We start from the raw sequence: 20,828 nt of genomic DNA on the forward strand, positions 1-20,828 counted from the left end.
AGAGCCTCTTTTTCTAGAACAGAATACCTCAACACCGCCCCCTTGAGACCCCTCGAGGCATGGGCTATCACCACTTCAGATCCATCACTCTGCCTCTGGGACAACACAGCTCCCAGACCAGTTTCACTAGCGTCCACTGTGATGATGGATGGCTTCCTCGTATCAAAACAACCTAATGGACGAGCCATATTTATTTCCTCCTTTATTCTGGTAAACTCCATATCACATTTGCTATTCCACACAAAGTCAGCTCCCTTTCTCAGAATCTATCTCAATTCCTGCACTTTGTCAGCGTAGTTTACCACAAATTTATGATAAAATTCCGTCAATCCCAGAAAAGATCGCAGCTCACTCTTGTTTTTCGGTTTTTCAATACTCTTTACTGTATTCACCATGTCAGCTTTGGGCCTAACTCCATTCCCCGAGACTTCATGACCTAGATAGTCCACCTTTGTCACCGCAAACGTACATTTCTCTCCTCTCAAAGTAATACCTCTCTCCTCAAATATCTTCAAAACTTCACTCAAATTCCTGTCATGCTCTTCCAACGTCTCTCCACTCACCAACACATCATCTTGAAAACAGAACACCCCCTTCACTCTTCTCAAGAGTCGATCCATGATCTTTTGAAACACTGAAGAGGCAGATGCCAAGCCAAATGGCATCCTCTTAAATTGAAACACACCTTCATGTGCCACAAACGCCGTAACTTTCCTACAAGCCTCCTCCAGTTCGACTTGATGATAGGCTGAGGTCATGTCCAATTTAGAGAAGTATTTTCCCCCACCCACCATGGTCAATATCTCAACCATGTTGGGCAGAGGGTGCCTGTCTACTAACACACACTTATTCAACTTGCGCATGTCAACGCATAATCTCAGATCCCCTGAACTTTTCTTCACAATCACGACCAGGGAGACCCACTCAACCCCCCAGCTCTCAATCACTCCTGACCTTAATAACTTCTGCAACTCATTCTTCACACTGTCCCTTAAAGCAAAAGGCACCGGTCTGAGCTTTGCCACAATGGGTACACTCCCCTTTTTCAATACAATCTGGTGCTGAAACACTCTCACTTTTCCCAATTTCTCATGAAACACCTTCCAATACTCTGACACATATCTGCCATGCGTCGATGACACTTCAGCTACTTGCAATACTTGCTCTGGGTGATTTGGATCAAGTTTGATTCCCAAATTCTTTTGCTCTCTCCATCCCAACAAGGATTGTCCCTTCTTGGTAACATACACCTTCCCTTCACACCTGCGTCCCTTGAATTTTAACTTACTCCATACCTAACCCAGTAACTGAATCCGATCTTGGTTGTATCCCCCTGGACATATGTCAGGCTCTGACAATGCTGAGACAACCCCTTTCATATCACCCTCAAATACACTTCTGGACACAAGGGTTACTTTCGATCCTGAATCAGCCATCATGGATATCCTACACCCATTCACCCTTAACACAGCATAGGGACGCTCACAATCATCCATCTCTCCACTATTTGTGACCACATTAACGGTATTAACGATAATATTTTGCACTGGCATCGCAACTTCGTCCTCTGATGACCTCCCATCTTCTTCCTCATTTATATAAAGAACCTTTCTTTGGCTTGATTGTCCAAATTGATAGTTCTTGCAGCATGTCGCCAAATGTCCTCTTCTTTTGCACTTAGTGCAAATGCTTTTCTGCCCTGGGCATATTGCTGAAGATGCAAAATGTGTCGCACTAGCGCATCGATAACATAGTCTCTCTTCCTTTCTGTCCTCCTTCTTTTCACTTCTCTGCATTAATTCTTGGTTCCTCTTTTCTTCCGGGTTGCTCCTCCCTGACTGTTTGTTTCTTCCTCTCCTTTTCTTCTTTCCTTCAGACACATTTAATACTTCCGCCTTATTTTCTTTGGACTCTCCTCCTTCGGTTTTGGAGAGTTTGGCCACACATGCTAGGGAATGTTCCACACGTTTGGCTAAGTCTAATACCTCATCTAAATTCAGCTCACCCTTCAGCCATAGTTCCTCCCGAATCTTGTTTGATCGGCAATGTGTCATAAATTGATCTTGAATGTGTTTGTCGAAACTACCTTGAAACTTACATGTCAGAGCCAGATGTCGCAATGCAGTCACATAGTCCTCAACGGATTCACCCTGAGCTTATGCGCGCATACGGAAATTGTAGCGTTCTAAAATTGTGCTCCTCTTTGGGTTGAAGTGCTTATCAAGTTTTAGCAATGCTGATTCAAAATCACTTAATTCATCACCGCTTCCATCACTCACTAGCTGGGGAAGAGTTTCAAAAATACTTTGACCCTCGTAACCTAAAAAATGCAGCAATAGTGCTAGTTTCCTCTCACTGGAATAAGCTGTTCCCCCAGCAGCTTTCATATAATGCATAAACCCTTTGCGCCATTGAGGCCACGCAATCTTCGCTGCTCCAGGAGCAAGCATGAAAATGGGTGGGCCTGATATGCCAGGTAAGGCTGCCATTATTCAGTGTTTATGCAAAAAAAACTTGGTTTGGACAATACAAACCCCTCTGAATTTCTTAGAACTTCAAATCTCTCCTTCTGGCTTCTGTTTGCAATTTTCTTTAAATTAACCCGTGACCGTGGGTTCTGAAATTTTTTAAAATTTTTTTATTTTTTATTTACAGAACAACAAATGGCAGTGTCACCAGCGTAGCACACTACAGCGTGTAGTGTGTTCTACATGGAATGTGCCCCTCTCCTGTGCACTTCAGTGACTGCCTTGCCAAGCGTATGGGCACTTCACACAATTCGCATCTCCCCCTTTTACAGTCAATGCGGTAGCTCCCGCAACCTCTTGCTCGATCCCCTGGTAGCTTCCTTAATCCTCTTCTTTTAGGCGTAATGCGGTAGGAAGGATGGCTCTGCCCCCCCGGTACACGCACGTAATCCTCGCTACGAGAATCCAAACCCTCTGCCGGACAGCTGCTGAAAGCGGCGCATAACCAATGGGCAGCACTTACTTGATGGGAGATCCGAAGGCACCGGATGCTGGTCGGACGTTAGCGGCCGCTCAGCGCCACAGCAAGCGGAGCGGCCAGCCTAGGCTGCCCCTCCTGCGCCCGGCGTTACACCCGCAGGAAGGCACTACAATCGTCACCAGTAGGGATCTTCTTAGTGTGAGTTGCGGGCCGCTCAATGCAGGCAGCAGAGCAGCCCACGGCAGTCGCAGCGATCGCTTTCCAGGTGGATGTGGGCCGCTCGACGCAGGGGGCGGAGCAGCCCACGGCGGAGGCGAGTGGGGCCTCTTCAAGCGGTGGTGCTGACTCCATGGACTGCCCGCGAGAGAAATTTGCTGCTGCTCGTCGACCGTCGCTCAACGCCGAGGGAAAGCGGAGCGGACGCGGTCGGTTGCTGGAGGTCTCCGCCGATCTGTCTCTGATAGCCTCACCATCCCATCCTCGTCGCCATTGTTATGATGATGGCAGGCAGAGACAGGTAAGGGTTTAAAGGTATTTATTTCAGTTTTTCTGGATACTAGGAGGGAAGGAGACCCCCAGCATTAAGAGGCTCCTCGACATTCAGCCCTTGGCTCCAACTGACAACATTAGAATGTAAACAGAACAATGCCACAACAACATTCCGTGACATCACACAGGATGATGTATGATACTGTCCTCTCAGTACACCTCAAACTATCATGGAAGACCTCTCAACAGAATACTAAATAATGTGGATTTGTCTGTGGAATGTCTGTCCAGGCCTGGTATCCAACAAGAGATTTAGTGGCTACATATGCAGGAATTTTTAAATTCCTCATTAATGCACAAGAAATCCATCTGTATTTCTTATAGGTTCTAGAGGTAGAAATCCTTCTGATACATCTAATTCTAGATAGAACGCATGGCAGGTAGTGTTTACAATGCTACCCTATGGAGTCCACTTGCTTTTTGAATGCCAGCATCAATTCTGTAGGGTTTGTATGATGCAGAGGAAAGGAGCGGCGGAAATGCAAGTTGCGTTCCACCCCTTCTCTCCACCATACAAATTAATGAAAATGGGGGCATCGCAAACGAGACGTAAAAGCCTTTCACGTCTTTCATTCGTAGTACGCTCGGCCGTAAATTAGTCCCTTTGTGTATACAGCTATACCAATTGTGGAAGGGTACCATTCCAGCAACTTTAAACTAAAGCAAAATTGTTCATGTTGTGCTCATCTTGCAGCTCTGGTATATTATTGACCCTAGAAGTGCAAATAAATGGCCCGTTGTCATGTTAATTCTTCTGTGTCAGATGGCTAATGGGTCAAAAACAACTGTAAATTAACACACTTAATGTATGGACAAGCAAAATTTACCATGCAGGTTTTAATGCAAGGTCGAGCCATCAACCAGCCTACACAAAACATACAAGTGGTTGGTTGGACTGGAATGATACTTTTATCAGCCACAGAGATTGCCTACACAATATTTTTAATGCCAAAGTTTTCTAAAATAGAACCGAACATCAGTACTACTGCAACAAACACCTGCAAGCTGAACAATCACTTGAAATGTATATCACCGAATCTTACCCATACAAAGAAGACCTTTACACAATCATATTCTCTACAAACGTATCCTTTTCTGAAATGATGACGGATATTTCTGACACGTACAAAGTCTTCTTCAAGTCCAATGGGTTTTCATGTATTCAACCCAACACTCAATCAACTCTGGATTCAAATACATTGATTGTATACTTTTACCTTAATATTCACCAAATCTTAAATGATCACCGGTGGTGTTCACACTTTACATGTTAAGCATTCAGAATACTGTGAAGAGTAAGTTATCAAAGGTAAAAAAAAAGTTAACTGCACTCCAAAATATTGGCATATTATTCTCAACTCTGTCCAATTTCAACCATAATTATTGCACTTAAAACATTGCTGATGAATGTAAAACGTACACGCAGCTATTGCTATTTGACATCTTTTGCAATATGTGTTTTTAAGTACAAACGTGTACTTCAAATGTCACTGATGTATTAGTAAATAGTACGTGTGATGTATGACAGTTTGGTAACAAGTTCTCAAGTATATTCTTTAATTTCTTTGACTCTTATTTTCAGATAGATTTCTAAAAACAAACTCACATTTAATTCTCAATCCCAATATTGCCACTAAACATATGTTTAAGTCATGCCAACCAATAAACTACACTGTCTCAAGACCTTCAACCGCCTCAGATTGTGGTGGGTGTGATTGGTGAGGAACGCGAATCGTTTTTGAATAATATATGCATAGCTTATACATTCCATCTATTTCCCTTCATTACAAATAACTGAGGATGACACAACAGTCACATATGCAACACAAAGTTATAGATTGGTAGCACTCACCTTGAGATTAATGCCACCTTGGAAATGCAAGTGACATTATAGAAAACTCAAGCTTCACTCTCACTGCCTGTCAGATACCACTTAGAACCCTAAAATAGTGCCTCATACTTACTCTTCTAAAACGATATGGGGCCGATTCATGGAACAAACGTGCGCCGAAGATCCATGCGCAAGCAGGCGCAAGGGAGCGCAAGCGTGAGAAACGCAGCGCACACGCACGCGTGCAATTCAAGGAAGACGCTGCGCGTGTTTCCCGCTGTCCGTGCGCCCAATCCAGCCATGGCGCACGCAGGCATACACGGCGTGCGCTACGCGCACAGCAAAAGCGCACATAGCGCGGCGCACACAACCAAAGTGGGCGGAACAGTGGGCGTAACACGCGGAATGGGGAACAACGCGTGAAAAAGAAGGCATAACTGGGGAAGTACTGCAGGGAACTGCACGGAACGCCCACACGCACGCGAACAACCCGTATTCATGGATCCGAATACGGGAAACCCGCGCACGGCAAAAGACGCGCACAGGCGTCAACGCGTCCACCACACGAAGGCAGACGGAAGCGTCCCCGTGCACAGCATAAAAGTGCGCGCAAACAACAAACGCGTATATACAGCTACGATGTATGCCCCATTTGTCGCAGCACTGATCGTGGGACACCGCAGGAGGAGGAGAATATCCAGGGCATGCATTTTCGCACCACGGACAAGCCTTTTTGGGATGCCTGATGACCAGGTCTATGGCAGGTATAGGTTTCCACCCCATATCATCCTAGACCTGGTCAGGGAGTGGGAAGATGACCTTACATCCCCCACCCTTTGCTCCCAAGCATTGAGCCCCTTGGAGAAGCTGCTCAATGTCCTGCATTTTTTGGCCACTGGGTCATTTCAGCGGACCACTGCCATAGTGGGGGGTCTCACAGGCCACGCAGTCACGCTGCCTACACCAGGTACTGGCAATCATGACAGCACGCCCCTCAGTCCGCAGGCACATATACATGCCCAGAACACCCGCAGAAAGGCAGGCCGTTGTCCTGGATTTTTTCAGGGTGCCACACTTCCCCAAAGTGCTCGGTGCCATAGATTGCACACATGTGGCCCTACGTCCACCTAGGGCCACTGAGCACATCTACTGAAACCGCAAGCACTGGCATTCCATCAATGTACAGGTGGTATGCGATGCAAAGGGAATCATCACCTCTGTCTATGCAAACTACCCTGGCTCCACCCATGACAGTTTCATATACAGAATGTCCGCCCTGAGCCGGGCCCTGGAAGCTGGGCAGCATGGCGACACATGGCTCCTAGGTCAGTACAAATGCCCTTGCACATGCATGCAAGTCACACACAGACAAATATGCAAACCCTAATAATCTCAACTATTATCACCTCCCCAGGGGACAGTGCCTACCCTCTGAGCAACCACATGATGATGCCAATCCGGAACCCCACCACACCACCCCAGGTAAGATACAACGCCGCCCATATTGCAACCAGGGCCATAGTGGAGCGCACATTCAGAGTGCTCAAGTCACGTTTCCGCTCCCTTGACCGCTCTGGTGGGCAACTACTCTATGCACCACCAGTAGTGTGCAGGATCATTGTGGCAGCATGTGGCAGGGCGTCCCGATGGACATGGTGGTGCCCCCACATCCCCAACCACAGGCACAGGCGCTGCCCATGGGAGGGGACAGGGCACGTGGCGAGGAAGCCCGGACTCAGCTTGTGGCCACATTTTTCACCTAAACTCCCACCCCTGCGGAGTGCACACAGGCCTGGCACATACCAAGTGACAATCGATGATGACAAAGAGACAGTCAACTGTCACAACCCTACCACCCTGAGATAGTTGCCATGGAAGTGCCACATCGTCTGCATCCCTAGCTACTTAAACACAAGCTATCCCATGTGACCAAAACGCACACATATGACATATGACATGATATGGCCTATACACAAGTATTTCAAGGTGCGATGAGGCAGGGAGGGGGGAACAAGGGAAGACAGACAACGGTACTACTAGGCCAGGTGTCATTGAGATTGTGCAAGTGCAGGGGTAGGGCGAAGGGAAAGTGCAAGGGGAAGGGGGGGAGTGCAGTACAGGGGAAGTAGCCCAAAAAAAAAAATACATAGGTCGGCTGGTGGCAACTGCAAAGGTAAGTGCAGACAAGTGCTGGAAAGGGTGGGCTGTAGGGATAGAGAAACAGTACCGCAGTGCAGGGGTTGCCAGGGAGGCAGTGCAAGTGGAGAGTGGCTGGGCCAGGGACCGAGGCCCAGTTGCAGCTCCAGTGCAGTTCCAGTGAAGAATTCTGCAAGGGAGAGGCAGAGAGAAAGCAGAAGCAAAGAGGAAGGTCTTGAGGTGCTTCCAGAACTGGAGATGGTTCCCCTCAAGTTCAAGTGAGGCAGGAAGGCTGTTCCAGAAGGAGGGCCCTGCCGCGGAGAGAGATCTACCCCCAGCTAGTTGCTCTGAGAAGCGGTTGACCCTGACATGCAAGGTGTGCATCACACACACCTGCAAAACAGACCATGACCATCACTGTCATGTCACTCAAACCCTCCCAAACCACAACATGACATGGCAAGCAATACCCATGCACCAACACAGTAACGATAAGGTACACATTGCCATGTCCTAAATGTACAGTAGCATCAGACAATGAAGCCTGACCCGGAATCAGATGAAATGACAGACCAACAAAATCTCCCACCCAAAATAAGTCATTTCCAAATGCATTACAAGAGTCGTAGACGTAACATAACAATGAATGCTTGTCTACATGTACATTGTGCATTGCAAAATCAACACTGCAGCTCATGTGTGCAGTGTCCTACTCCTGCAACACACTGCTCAGCGTACAGCACAGTGAACAGCCATTGTGTGTGATGTACACCCTGAGCATCACATCTAAGTGACAGACCACATCAAAACAGCAAATTAGGCATGTACAGGATCCATAATCGGTCACAGAACATGTGCTGCAGGGACACAGTGGGAACCAGAAGGCAAATAGTGTGCACGTGGATATGCAAGGGTGGGAGTACATGTAGTGCATCAGAGTGCAAGTGTGTGGTTCTGCAAGGACATGCACTCCACATATGGATGTGCACTCAAGTGACCATTAGTGTTCTCTACACATTCACCATGTGTACACCCCACCATGTCAAACCACAACTATCCCCTCGCACCTGAAAGGTAAACACAACACATGAACAGGCATTGATCAGCAGAACACAACATGTACATAGGATACCACCATTACAATGTCAGAGTTCCCATCACACTGCAGGGCAAGGCAACTATCAACAACAAACCCCCCCCTCCCTCACAAATGACCATGACCCACTGAACAACTGCACCTGGGTCATCGAGCCTTCAAACCTCAATTCCACCTGGCCACAGGATCACCTTTACCCTTCGTCACCATCTCCCACCTTGTGTGTAAAAAGGTGCCTGCACCCTCATAATCAATGTCCAAAATCACAAAATCCAAGCCAGAAAAATGAACCAGAACACCCTCCAGTAGATGATTTGACGTAGCAGTACCTCACAAAGGCCAAGTACTACCACAATGATGCAACAACCAAGGTAGCACAGTAAAACAATGTCACGACAGGATGTGAAACATGTGTGGTACATGACATAGGATGATGCACCATGAACGGATGTGTACTGTCACAGGTCCCCTGTACAGGTGCGGGAGTGTCACGAAACAACCACCCCCACCATGTCCCGGGTGCCTGCAAGGTCAAACTCACACAGGCCCCTGAGACCCTGGTGGGGAAGGAGGTTCAGGGATATGCAGTCGGGACAGGTGTTGACACACTGGATGACTGGAATGAGTGGCAGGAGAGGGGAGGAGGAATGACACATGAAACTAGGGAATGCACGAAAATGTACTACCTGCATGAACACATACACAATACAAACAAACTTGGACATCATTGTCATGGCCTTCTGTAGTCCAGGCTCAGGAGTGGTACGAACCAACCATCCCCTCTAGGGTTTTGGCGCCTGCAAGTTCGGGGCTTACACAGGCATCCACAACCCCAGCGGGGAAAGAGGGTCAGGGAACGTTGCTTGGATAGGTATGGGACAACGGGTAGAGGGCACAGGGTTCAAAATTGCATAGGATCACGGGTGATTAGGGAGAAAAAACATACCAAATTGAACCACACATACATCCATGCATTAGTACACTCCCCAGCAAGCCTATGCAGAGCAGTTCGAAAGAAAAACAACAAGACACTTAGCTCTGGTTTTGAGTGCTGGCCTCCTGCCTGCGCACTCTCAGGTCCGGTTACAGGAGCACTGCAATGCTGCAAAGAGAGCCACAGTCAACAACCGGTACGTGCCAATTACACAAAAACACAATACCAAACATGCCCCATAGCAACAAACTACTCTACAAACAGACAATCTGGTGTAGATGCTTCGTACCCATATATAACATCACCCCTGTGACGGGTCATACACAGTCAATGCAGTAAGCCAGCCGCTGGTGGGTGCGTGGCAAATGGAACACCAATGTGTCACAATTCACACAACATGCAATGTTCCCTGGGTAAGCAGACAGACCCATATAGCAAGCCATGACTTCAGAGCAAGTTGCGTACCACCATGACCGAAACAAAGTTGGCAGTGCATTTATCATAAAGTACATGGAAAAGACATGCACTGCACCCAAGTATGTCCCTTGCTGTATGTCCCTGTGAGCTGCCCCTTTCCATGTCTCGGAAGGCTACATGGTTGATACAAGTGCCTCAATGGACCTTGGTGTACCGGAGGGTATGTGCCACTGCCCCTGCATATGTCCCAGACAACCCTACTATCAACAGCCATCAGTCCACCAACACATCTGAGCTTCATTGTGTGCTTCAACACCAATATTCGTCTAAGCTCACCCTCAGTGCTGTGACTAAGCCTGCATGTGCAACTCGCCTGGTGCAAGCTTTGCTGTGTCGTGGCCCCCCTGTGCTGCTCACCTTGCCTGGAGTTCCTTGGAACATGTCAGCAGTTCTAGGATGTGGGTCTGCAATACCTGTGCCTCTGCTTGTGCACACATGTGCATGTGGGCACCAACAAACGGGTCCAGAATTCCGCCGTCCAATGGGCCATGTCTGCTGGCAAAGGTGCTCTGGAGGCTCATCCCCCTGCAGAAAGGGCATGAAACACATGATTAATGCTTCAAAGTCATCTGTGTGTGTCTCATCAGGCATCTCATTACTTGACCATGTCAGAGAGTCACATCACAAATCACACCATCAGTCCGTCTTTCACATCCAAAGTGTGGAACACTATCTACAGCATGAATTGCAACAAGCACGTGTACAGGAAAGATATGAAACATACTACACAATGCATAGCAATCAATGTACACATTGATCATGACACACCCCATCTAGCAAAAGCTGAACAGTGGACAATAACACCAAAATCATCCCCACTAGGGGTGTTAACACAAGTCACACAGCACCAGGCATGCCACAGATATGACAGTCCAAAGCCCTTGTGTAATATTCTGTAACACCGAACCATCCTTGCGAGCCCATGGATAAGGGAGGCAGGAGTGGCATATGTGAGTCAAGGACCCCAAGCAGCAAACACATACACAAGACAAGCCTGAAGGGCCCAGCTGGAACAGACAGTGGATGCCTTCAAAAGCCACAAAGCACTGCACCGTCACATGAAAGCACAATAGACTAGCAATTTTAAACTAAATCAACTATTAACTAATTACACTAACTATGGAAAACCTACATTACCTAATTAAACTAACTATCAAACAGAAACTTAACTAACTAAACTAAAAGAAAAATCAAAAATGGCCACATACGACCCGGGGGGGGAGGGGAGGCACCCAGGAGGGGGGAGGTACAGGGTGCTGCTCAACATCCACATGCGATGATGCTGAGCCAAAAAAAAACCTCCATGGGCTCAACGCCTGCACAGCCCGACCTATGTGGGAGATAGATGGTCGTCCGAGTCTGGCTCATCCTGTAAAGGAGGACGTGGCACAGTAGCCTGGCCACGCCTAGCCGCAGCTTGCCCCTCGTCGGCAGCAAGTCTGCCGGACGGGTGAGCCTGGTTCTGTGTGGCGATGTGACGTAGGTCTGCATGCAGAACCTCACGTGATACACGTGCTTCCTCTTGCAAGGTAGCACGTGTAACACGGAGTTCCTCCTCCAAGGCCTGGCTGGAAAACCGCTGCACCTCCCGGCAAGCCTGTAGCTCAGCCGAGATGGTACGCTCAAGCTGTGCAAACCTCTCCTCTGCCTGCTGCCTCTGGGACATCATAAGGACACCCAGAGTGGATCTGAGGGAAGCATACTCCTCCCTCAGGGCATCCATGTGCGCCTCTGCGTGAGCAGCAATTGCTTGACGCAGAGATGACATTTCAGCCTGGCGTGCCCTGTCTGAGGCCGCCATGCCCAGCCTGAGCGAGCGGGCCGTGGACCGTGCCGCCTGCTGCTGGAGAAGCACCTGCCTAGCAGGGGGGAGCACAGATCGGGCCACACGCTCCATGCTCTCAGCGATGTTCTCCATTGCTGCCCCCTGCCGTTCGGAATTGGCAGTCATGTCTTGCTCCCACTCAGTATACAGCGGTTGCGCGCGGCGACCGCGTTGCCGGCTTGACCCCTGCGGGACCCAAGGACCGGGGGTCCTCGCTGTGTTTGCACCGCCCGCGGCTGCACGACTACATGCCCCCGTCGACGTGATGTCCCAGGCACATCAGTGACTGGTGTGGAGGGTAACCCTGCGTCCCGATCCACCACGGGCGGAGGAACCAAGACTGTCTGATCCCTCAGTGCAGGGGTCGCAGACAGAGGAGTGTCCACATCAGAATCACTCACCCCTGACACATGGACTTGATGCTCATCCAACTCAACATGGACGTCAGAGTCATCATCAAGGCTGGACTCATAGGCAGCCAGAGACAAGATGGACTGCAGCACTTGGGGGTTTTCGTGGCCTACCACCCCATGACCCCCACTAGTGCCGGGTTGATGTGGTGTTACCAACCCTGTGTCTGGCATGACAACACCATCCTCCGCCTCCATTGCGTCATCACCTGAAAAATAGAGAGAAAAAAGGTCACTACACATGTCAGAAGCACACGACACACACACACACCGAGAGCAAACGTATCCGGCAGACATGTGACACACAACATATAACCTGGCATGCATGCTGGGTCAACTTTGAATAGCTTCTGTGATCAGACCTGTTGAAAGGTGGCAGTTTCCATGGAAGTGGGTCTATGCAGTGCAGAAAATGTGTACGCCACTCACTACCTACATGTACAAGCACTCCATGGTGTGTGCCAGGAAATGTGAAGGCAGTGCAATGTCAAATTCAGACATCACGTGCATTGTGCATTCAATGTGTACCATACCTAGAAGCCAAGCACCCCTCCACCCCAGTACCAAAGCAGGGATGCCTAGCATGGTATCAAAAGGCTGACCATACACCTGTGTATTGACAGGCAGTGTTGACTGGCATCAACAGCTTAATGTGATTCAAATGACAACACTGCAAATGATGCTGGGACAGTAGGCAGGACACATGATGAAAACTCCGGAGGCCGCCGACGTGTGAAGAAGACACAACAAGAGTTGGACAGAGTCATTGGCCATTGAACAGGCTGAGGCCTGTGAACCACACAGATTGTCAGAGCCTAAACATGTGTGCAATGCAGGACTGAGCCACAGTTGACATGGGAAGGCTGATGAGATGGCAGGCAATGTATGTAACCAAGGACTTATATTACAGTGATCATCCAGTCAAGGACACATAGGGGCATGCCTGCAATGCACATGGAGCAGAGCATGAATGGGCACTCATGTCCCTGCGGGACATCTGACCCATGCACAGTACAAGTGAGATACCCTGCACCGATTAATAAGGCTGTACCACACGGCATATGTCTGGCAGATTCTACGCTGGAGGTTAGCATCTGCACAGGACACATGAACAAGAAACTGCACATTGGCAAGATTGAAGCAGACCAGTGCAAAGGTGGAACTAGGGTGCAGAGTGGCAGAGGGGGGGCAAGGGAGCATGCCTACATGGAGTCCCGCATGCAAACAGAGGAGACATGCATGACGGAAGCATTGCATTACTTACACAGCAATCATGCACAACACATCCCTCAACAAACACGAATCAACACTCACTGGACTGCGCATCAAAGTCCAGCATCTCTCCCACTCCTTCGACCAATTCAGGTGGTATGAACTCCGCAACGAGAGCCTCATGTGGAGTGAGCTCTTCCTCCTCTGGTGCAGGCCCACCGCCAGTCACCAGAGTCAAGTTGTAATTAGAGGCATGCTTAGCCTTAGTGCTGCGCTTGATGTCATTCCAACGCTTTTTGCACTCTTGCGCCGTGCGCACCTCATGGCCGAATGAACTGACATGTTCCGCAACATGCTTCCAGTGGGTGTCACGTTGGGCAGCCGTAGTCTGACTATTGGCACCCACTAGCATGTCACGGCTGTGGCCCCGCACGTAGTCCACGAGGAAGTCCAGTTCCTGCTTACAGAAAGGCTTCTTCCTCGACATGCAGGAGGTCGTGGCTGTGTGTGGGGTCCCAGCCTCTGCTGCAGGTGCAACCTTCCTCCTCTTGGACTATGGCGCAGACCCTGGCTGGCTAATGCCGCCCTGACCAGTATGGCCAGTGGGTTCGGTGGATTGAGCCAAGGGAGTGGCAGGTGGAGGGATGACCAAAGGCCTGACTCGTGTCAGTGGCAGCTGGGTGCCCCCTAGCGGACCCTGCGCAGCAACATCAGCTGTGGCAGGGTCATTGACCGCAACGGTCCTCGTTGGCAAACTCACAACCGGGGTGCTGTTGGGTGCATCTGCCCCTGCACTTGCCAACACCCGGCTGTTCGGGGCAGCAGATGACATGACTGCCCCAGGGACACGTGTCTTGGTCTGAGCAGCCCGGCCTTCCCCTATGGTTTCCCCCCTGGCCTGTTGGAGATCTACCAAGGGCTCTTCAAGTGCCAACGCAGCCTGCACTGGCAGACCCTGAGCCTGGGTGGCGGTGTCCACAGCTGCACCTGCAGCTACCACTACCCTTGGGCCCGTGGCAGTCGATGGAACGGACTGCCGGGTCGAACGGGTGCCAGTGCCAGATGCAGGAGCTGCATCCCCCGGAACCACAGGGGGTGGTGGCATGACTGCACAGACACATGGCACAACATTGTGCTCAAGTGGCGCTCCACTGCCTCTTCCCCCTCTGTGGCCGCCCTGGACACCCTGGAGTCCCCCTACTCCCTGGTCACCACGGCCACGTCCCCGACCACGCCCGTCACGAGGAGGACGCCCAGCTGAGGCGCCCCTCACCTTTGGTGGCCTCCCAACCATGGCACTGATGCAGTAGTGCTGGCACAGATGGAGTGGTACCAATGGGAGGTGTACACCACAATTGACCTGGGCAATTGGGGTGAAGGGGGTGGGAAGCAAGATGTTAACAGCCCCCCTGCACCTGCAAGGCTGTATGTGACCCCGGTGATGTGGTGACGGGTCATGCAATGCTCAGGCACCCCAAAACTGCAGTAAAACCGTGCACGCAACCCTGCAGCATACGTGCGTGGATTCAACCTCCCGCAGTACGCGGTGGCACCCAGTAACACGAATAACGCGTACGCGTGGGACACGCAGACTACTATGACATCGAAAATGGGTGCGATACACAGGGGCACCCACAGTGGGAAAAAGAGCGTGTGCGACTCACCGTCTGACTAGCGCGATGCAGAAAAACACGCGTAGCCAATACCCCCGCCAAAAGAAGAGATACGTCCTTGATAGCTGTGAAGTTGTGATGGCGCGCGAAACAACAGGAAGCAGCAACACACGTCGGTCTCCACGAAAGGCACGTACAGCGAACTGCTGGGCCCGCTCACCTTTCACCCGTGCTGAGGGAAACGCACGCGCGCGTCACGTCACTTACGCGCATGGGCCCTTTCCTCGTATTACACGCGGACGTGCAGTTTTTCACGCGCGTTGAAATGCCCATGCACGCCTGTACGCGTCACGTCACAGGGGCGCTTGTGCTTGAGGGGCCTTCTGTCCAATGAAAATGCGTATGCGTGCAGACGCGCTTACGCGCTAAGGGCCTTTCCTCGAATTACACGCTGACGTGCCGAATTTTCACGTGCCAAATCACTCCGTATCAAGCTGGCCACGCATAAGCACATGGAAGACCAGGCTCCTGCCCAGAAGGCCGAACTACTGCCCCCCAGAGCCCCGAGCACGCTCCCACCTGCCATCTGCTGCTGCCTGACTGCCTGCTGCCCACGTGCCCTGCCATTTGCTGCCTGCACATCAGCCAGGGGTGCTGTTGCTGTGACCACCCCTGCTGGAACCGAAGACTCCCGACTGGGATTCCATCGCTCCACAGCCCAGCCCCAGGACCCAGTTGCCCACCCACTCCTGCCTCTGGGGTTGTCATGTCGGGGCAAACACCATCTGAGACCACTGACAACCCCCGGCCAGAGAGGCAGAGGGGCACCAGCTTCAGTGCCACCGAAGTTGGTGTCCTGGTGGAGCAAGTCCTGGGGCAGTATGATGCCCTCTTCGGAAGTTCCCGCGCCGACAAGGAAGGACGGACTCGGATCTGGACTGACATCGTGACTGCCATCAACGCGGAGGGGGTGGCAGTCCGTGACTTATAACATGTCAAGAAGCGCTGGGAGGACTTCAGGTCCAGGACCCTGAACAAGGCCCGGCGCCGCTTGAAGGCAGCGGATGCCAAGGGGCGCCGGGGCCACTTGTCGGAAGAACATATGAGGGTCCTGGAACGCATATCCCCAGCGCTCCACGTCCAGGTCCTTGAGAGGCAGACCCGTCTGGAGTCGAGCGGTAAGTGTACATGCATCCTGATTGTGAGATGTGCGTGTGGTGATTTTTCAGTAGTGTGCAGGTTGCACATCTGTTTGTATGGGGTCGAGTATGGGTGGGGGTGTACAGGGCCGTGGGGCTAACACATGCAAGGGCTGGAATGTGTGAGACATGGATGGTGCTTGTGTGTGTAGGCTTGCATGCCAAATGCAGTTGTGTGGGCACACGTTTGGATGAATGTGTATGTAAGTAGACATGTCCGTGATGTCACGCATGTATGTTGTTTTCAGCTGCATGTATCAGCACTGTGTACATGTGCATCTGTGTGTATTTGACAAGGGTGCAACATGGATGCATGTGACAGCGGTATGTGGAAGCCTGATCGGCAGATGTGACATGGATGCCCATCTGAACACTGCGACACTTGGCAGAGGTGTACACATGCATGCAAGTGTGGTGGTGTGTGTACATGTGTGGTGCACTTCCTGTGTTGCATGTGATGTCTGGCTCACCTTTGCCTGCTCATGCTGTTGTATGTGTATGGATGGTGCTGGCAGTTGCGATATGGCTGTGGTATGGCTCATGTGTGCGAGTTGAAATGTTGGGGATTGTGATGACATGTCTGAGGTTTGCCAATGCCACTCATGTACAACTGTCATGTGTGTACGTGCCATTGTACAGTGCCCTGATGCCTGTGTTTTATTTCTCCCTGTCTGCAGCGTCAACTGATGAAGAGGGCGGAGAAGGTGCTGTGGAGCACAGCGGCGGGGATCCCACCACCAGCCGGAGACGCAAGGCCCGGCTCCCCTCCCATGTTGTCATCTCGTCAGGGAGTGAGGAGTCCGGTGCCGCATCCCAGGCCGCAACTGCCGGGGGGAGGTCCAAGAGGCGGAGGTTGGAGTTGGACTCCTCAGCAGCAGAAGGGGCAGCTGTGACCCCACAGGGCCCAACAGGGGAAGATGGCACAGAGTCATCCAGGTTGGTGGGGGGTTTGGTGGAGGAGGAGGCCGTGCAAGCAACAGAGATGGGGTCTGGGGGTGGGGATCCCACTGGTACTAGCGGTGCAGTGCAGGACCAGGGACAGGAGGCAGCACAGGCCGCCGCGGAGGTGCCTGTGTGCAATCCTGTCCCTGATCCTGTCCCTGCATCATCTTGCACCAGCAGGGATGCCTACGTCCAGACCCGTTTTCAGGCAGGGGATGAGCTCACGACAACTGGCCTTCCTCTGCCTGCGGACGTGGCTATCCGGGTCCGGGTTGAGCCTGTTCTGACTGGTGCGGCGTTGCGTCAACGGGCCATGCAAGGTGACCTGCAGTCTTTTCATGAGGAGACTGCACGTCATCTCAAATGGCTCGTTGACCACGTCAGCCTGCTGGGACAGGTCACCCAGGCCGGATTCCTCCGTATGATGGGGCTTGCTACGGCCACCTCCTCAACTGAACCCCCTACGCGCCAGTCGTCCTCTGTGCCATCTTCCCACCCATCAGTCACCTGGGTGCCCTGTGGAGCTGCCTCTGACGGTGCGGCCAGGCTGGTGGAGGAGGCATCCCTGCCACAGTCGGGAGTCGGACGTCCAGCAGGGGTGGCCACATCAACGACTGTACCCCAGCCGGCGGAGGATGTGCAGGCAGCAGGAGGCAGTGCACGGGCAGAGGCACAGCAGCAGCAGCAACGTGGTGGGAGCCATGAAGGCTCGGGGCCTTCAACATCGGAGGGGCAGGCATCGGCCGGAGGGCAGGAGGACCCAGGACAGAGAGTGTCTTCCGTGTGGCAGCGGTTGGGCCACGCCATAGATGCAGAGCGGCAGCGGGCGGAAGAGGCACGGCTCACAATGGTCAGGGCGGAGAACTCCATGCGGAGGGCCCTGAGGCGGGCCGAGTGCCTCGAGGCAATCCGCAGGTGTTTGGAGGTGGACACGTCGACGGCCCTGCGGACCCTCAGGGCCATGGAGGAGGACCGCCTCCGGGGCATTGAGCAGGAGTTTGATGATGCCCTGGCCCGGGACATCCAAAAGTGAGCCGTCAAACTAGCCCGCTGCCCTTGTACATGGTTATGTAGGTAGTGTTAGGTTTCATTTTTTTTTGGATTTATTTTGGACCTTTTGGACATTGGCCACATTTTTGTATATAGTTTATTTTATTAGTTAGTGTAGTTAGATAGGTTTCCTTTCTTTTGTTGGGATAATGGACCCTGGCTTGTTCGTATGTACATAGTTCACTGTTGGATTGTATTTTTCTCTCACATTTTAACCATGGAGCAATGGCTTTCAATTTTATTTCCCGTTGGATTTTGTTTTGTGGACAGTGACTTTGGACACCATTACTTTGGATTTTGATTTTTGGTTTTGCTTTTTTTCACGGACATGCTTCTTTTCATTTTTGTACATTCCCATTTATGTTTCTTTATTTTTGATTCTATTTATGTTTCCTTTAATACATATTTTTTTTATCAAACTTCAATGTGTAGTATCATCTCATTGGTTTCATGCATATCATGATATGGGTTTTGAGATTCACTGACACCCATTGGGTGTATGTGAGGGAAACGTGTTTGTTTCGGAACTTGCAATTGGTGTTCTGTCATGTAATTGCCAATTATGAGTGGGTGGATGCAATACTCGGATGGGTGTTTTGCATTTGTAGGCTGACCATAGGGACCAGGGATCTAGATTGTGATGACATGTTGGCTGGGGAACATGAGTTGGACATGGGTGGGGGCCTGGTGGAGGGTGCCCCTGCACTGCTGGGGGGTGGGGGTGGTGGGAGACATGGGTGGGGGCCTGGTGGAGGGTGCCCCTGCACTGCTGGGGGGTGGGGGTGGTGGGGAACATGAGTTGGACATGGGTGGGTGCCTGGTGGTGGGTGCCCCTGCACTGCTGGGGGGTGGGGGTGGTGGGAGACATGGGTGGGGGCCTGGTGGAGGGTGCCCCTGCACTGCTGGGGGGTGGGGGTGGTGGGAGACATGGGTGGGGGCCTGGTGGAGGGTGCCCCTGCACTGCTGGGGGGTGGGGGTGGTGGGGAACATGAGTTGGACATGGGTGGGGGCCTGCTGGCAGGTGCCCCACAGTGCTGGGGGGTGGGTGGGTGGGGAACATGAGTTGGACATGGGTGGGGGCCTGGTGGTGGGTGCCCCTGCACTGCTGGGGGGTGGGGGGTGGGAGACATGGGTGGGGGCCTGCTGGCAGGTGCCCCACAGTGCTGGGGGGTGGAGGGGGGGGACATGAGTTGGACATGGGTGGGGGCCTGGTGGAGGGTGCCCCTGCACTGCTGGGGGGTGGGGGTGGTGGGGAACATGAGTTGGACATGGGTGGGGGCCTGTTGGCAGGTGCCCCACAGTGCTGGGGGGTGGGGGGGGATAACATGAGTTGGACATGGGTGGGGGCCTGGTGGTGGGTGCCCCTGCACTGCTGGGGGGTGGGGGTGGTGGGGAACATGAGTTGGACATGGGTGGGGGCCTGCTGGCAGGTGCCCCACAGTGCTGGGGGGTGGGGGGGTGGGGAACATGAGTTGGACATGGGTGGGGGCCTGGTGGTGGGTGCCCCTGCACTGCTGGGGGGTGGGGGGGTGGGAGACGTGGGTGGGGGCCTGGTGGCAGGTGCCCCACAGTGCTGGGGGGTGGGGGGGTGGTGGGGAACATGAGTTGGACATGGGTGGGGGCCTGGTGGTGGGTGCCCCTGCACTGCTGGGGGGTGGGGGGTGGGAGACATGGGTGGGGGCCTGGTGGAGGGTGCCCCTGCACTGCTGGGGGGTGGGGGTGGTGGGAGACATGGGTGGGGGCCTGGTGGAGGGTGCCCCTGGTGGTTGGGGGTGCAGGGGGACATGCGTTGGTGGGCAGTAGTGCAAGTTGACATGTGGGTTGGCTGGGGGGCCTGGCCATGGTGGATGGGGTGCCTGGAGGACATGTGCAGGGTAGGCCCCTGTGGTGTGAGCCACCTGCAGGGTCCGTGGAGGGTGTAGAGGGAACACCTGGGAGGACCCACACGTGCAATTCACGTGTGGTGCTCCCCGCACACCCCTGTAATACACGTACCCTGATGGAATCGCGTGTGAAACTTCCCCCGCACCCTGAAATACACGTACCCTGCTGAAATCGCGTGTGGAACTTTCCGCGCACCCCTGAAATACACGTACCCTGCTGAAATCGCGTGTGGAACTTCCCGCGCACCCCTGAAATACACGTACCCTGCTGGAATCGCGTGTGGAACTTCCCATGCACCCCTGAAATACACGTACCCTGCTCCCACAGGGCCAATCGCGTGTGGAACTTCCCGCGCACCCCTGAAATACACGTACCCTGCTGATGTCGCTTGTGAAACTTCCTGCGCACCCCTGAAATACACGTACCCTGCTGAAATCGCGTGTGGAACTTCCCGCGCATCCTTGAAATACACATACCCTGCTGGAATCGCGTGTGGAACTTCCCCCGCACCCTGAAATACACGTACCCTGCTGAAATCGCGTGTGGAACTTCCTGCGCACCCCTGAAATACACGTACCCTGCTGAAATCGCGTGTGGAACTTCCCGCGCATCCTTGAAATACACATACCCTGCTGGAATCGCGTGTGGAACTTCCCGCGCACCCCTGAAATACGCGTACCCTGCTCGCACGGGGCCAATCGCGTGTGGAACTTCCCGCGCA

This window comes from Ambystoma mexicanum, chromosome 6q, assembly GCF_040938575.1.
Source record: "Ambystoma mexicanum isolate Mex_15411 chromosome 6q, UKY_AmexF1_1, whole genome shotgun sequence".
NCBI classification, from domain to species: domain Eukaryota; kingdom Metazoa; phylum Chordata; class Amphibia; order Caudata; family Ambystomatidae; genus Ambystoma; species Ambystoma mexicanum.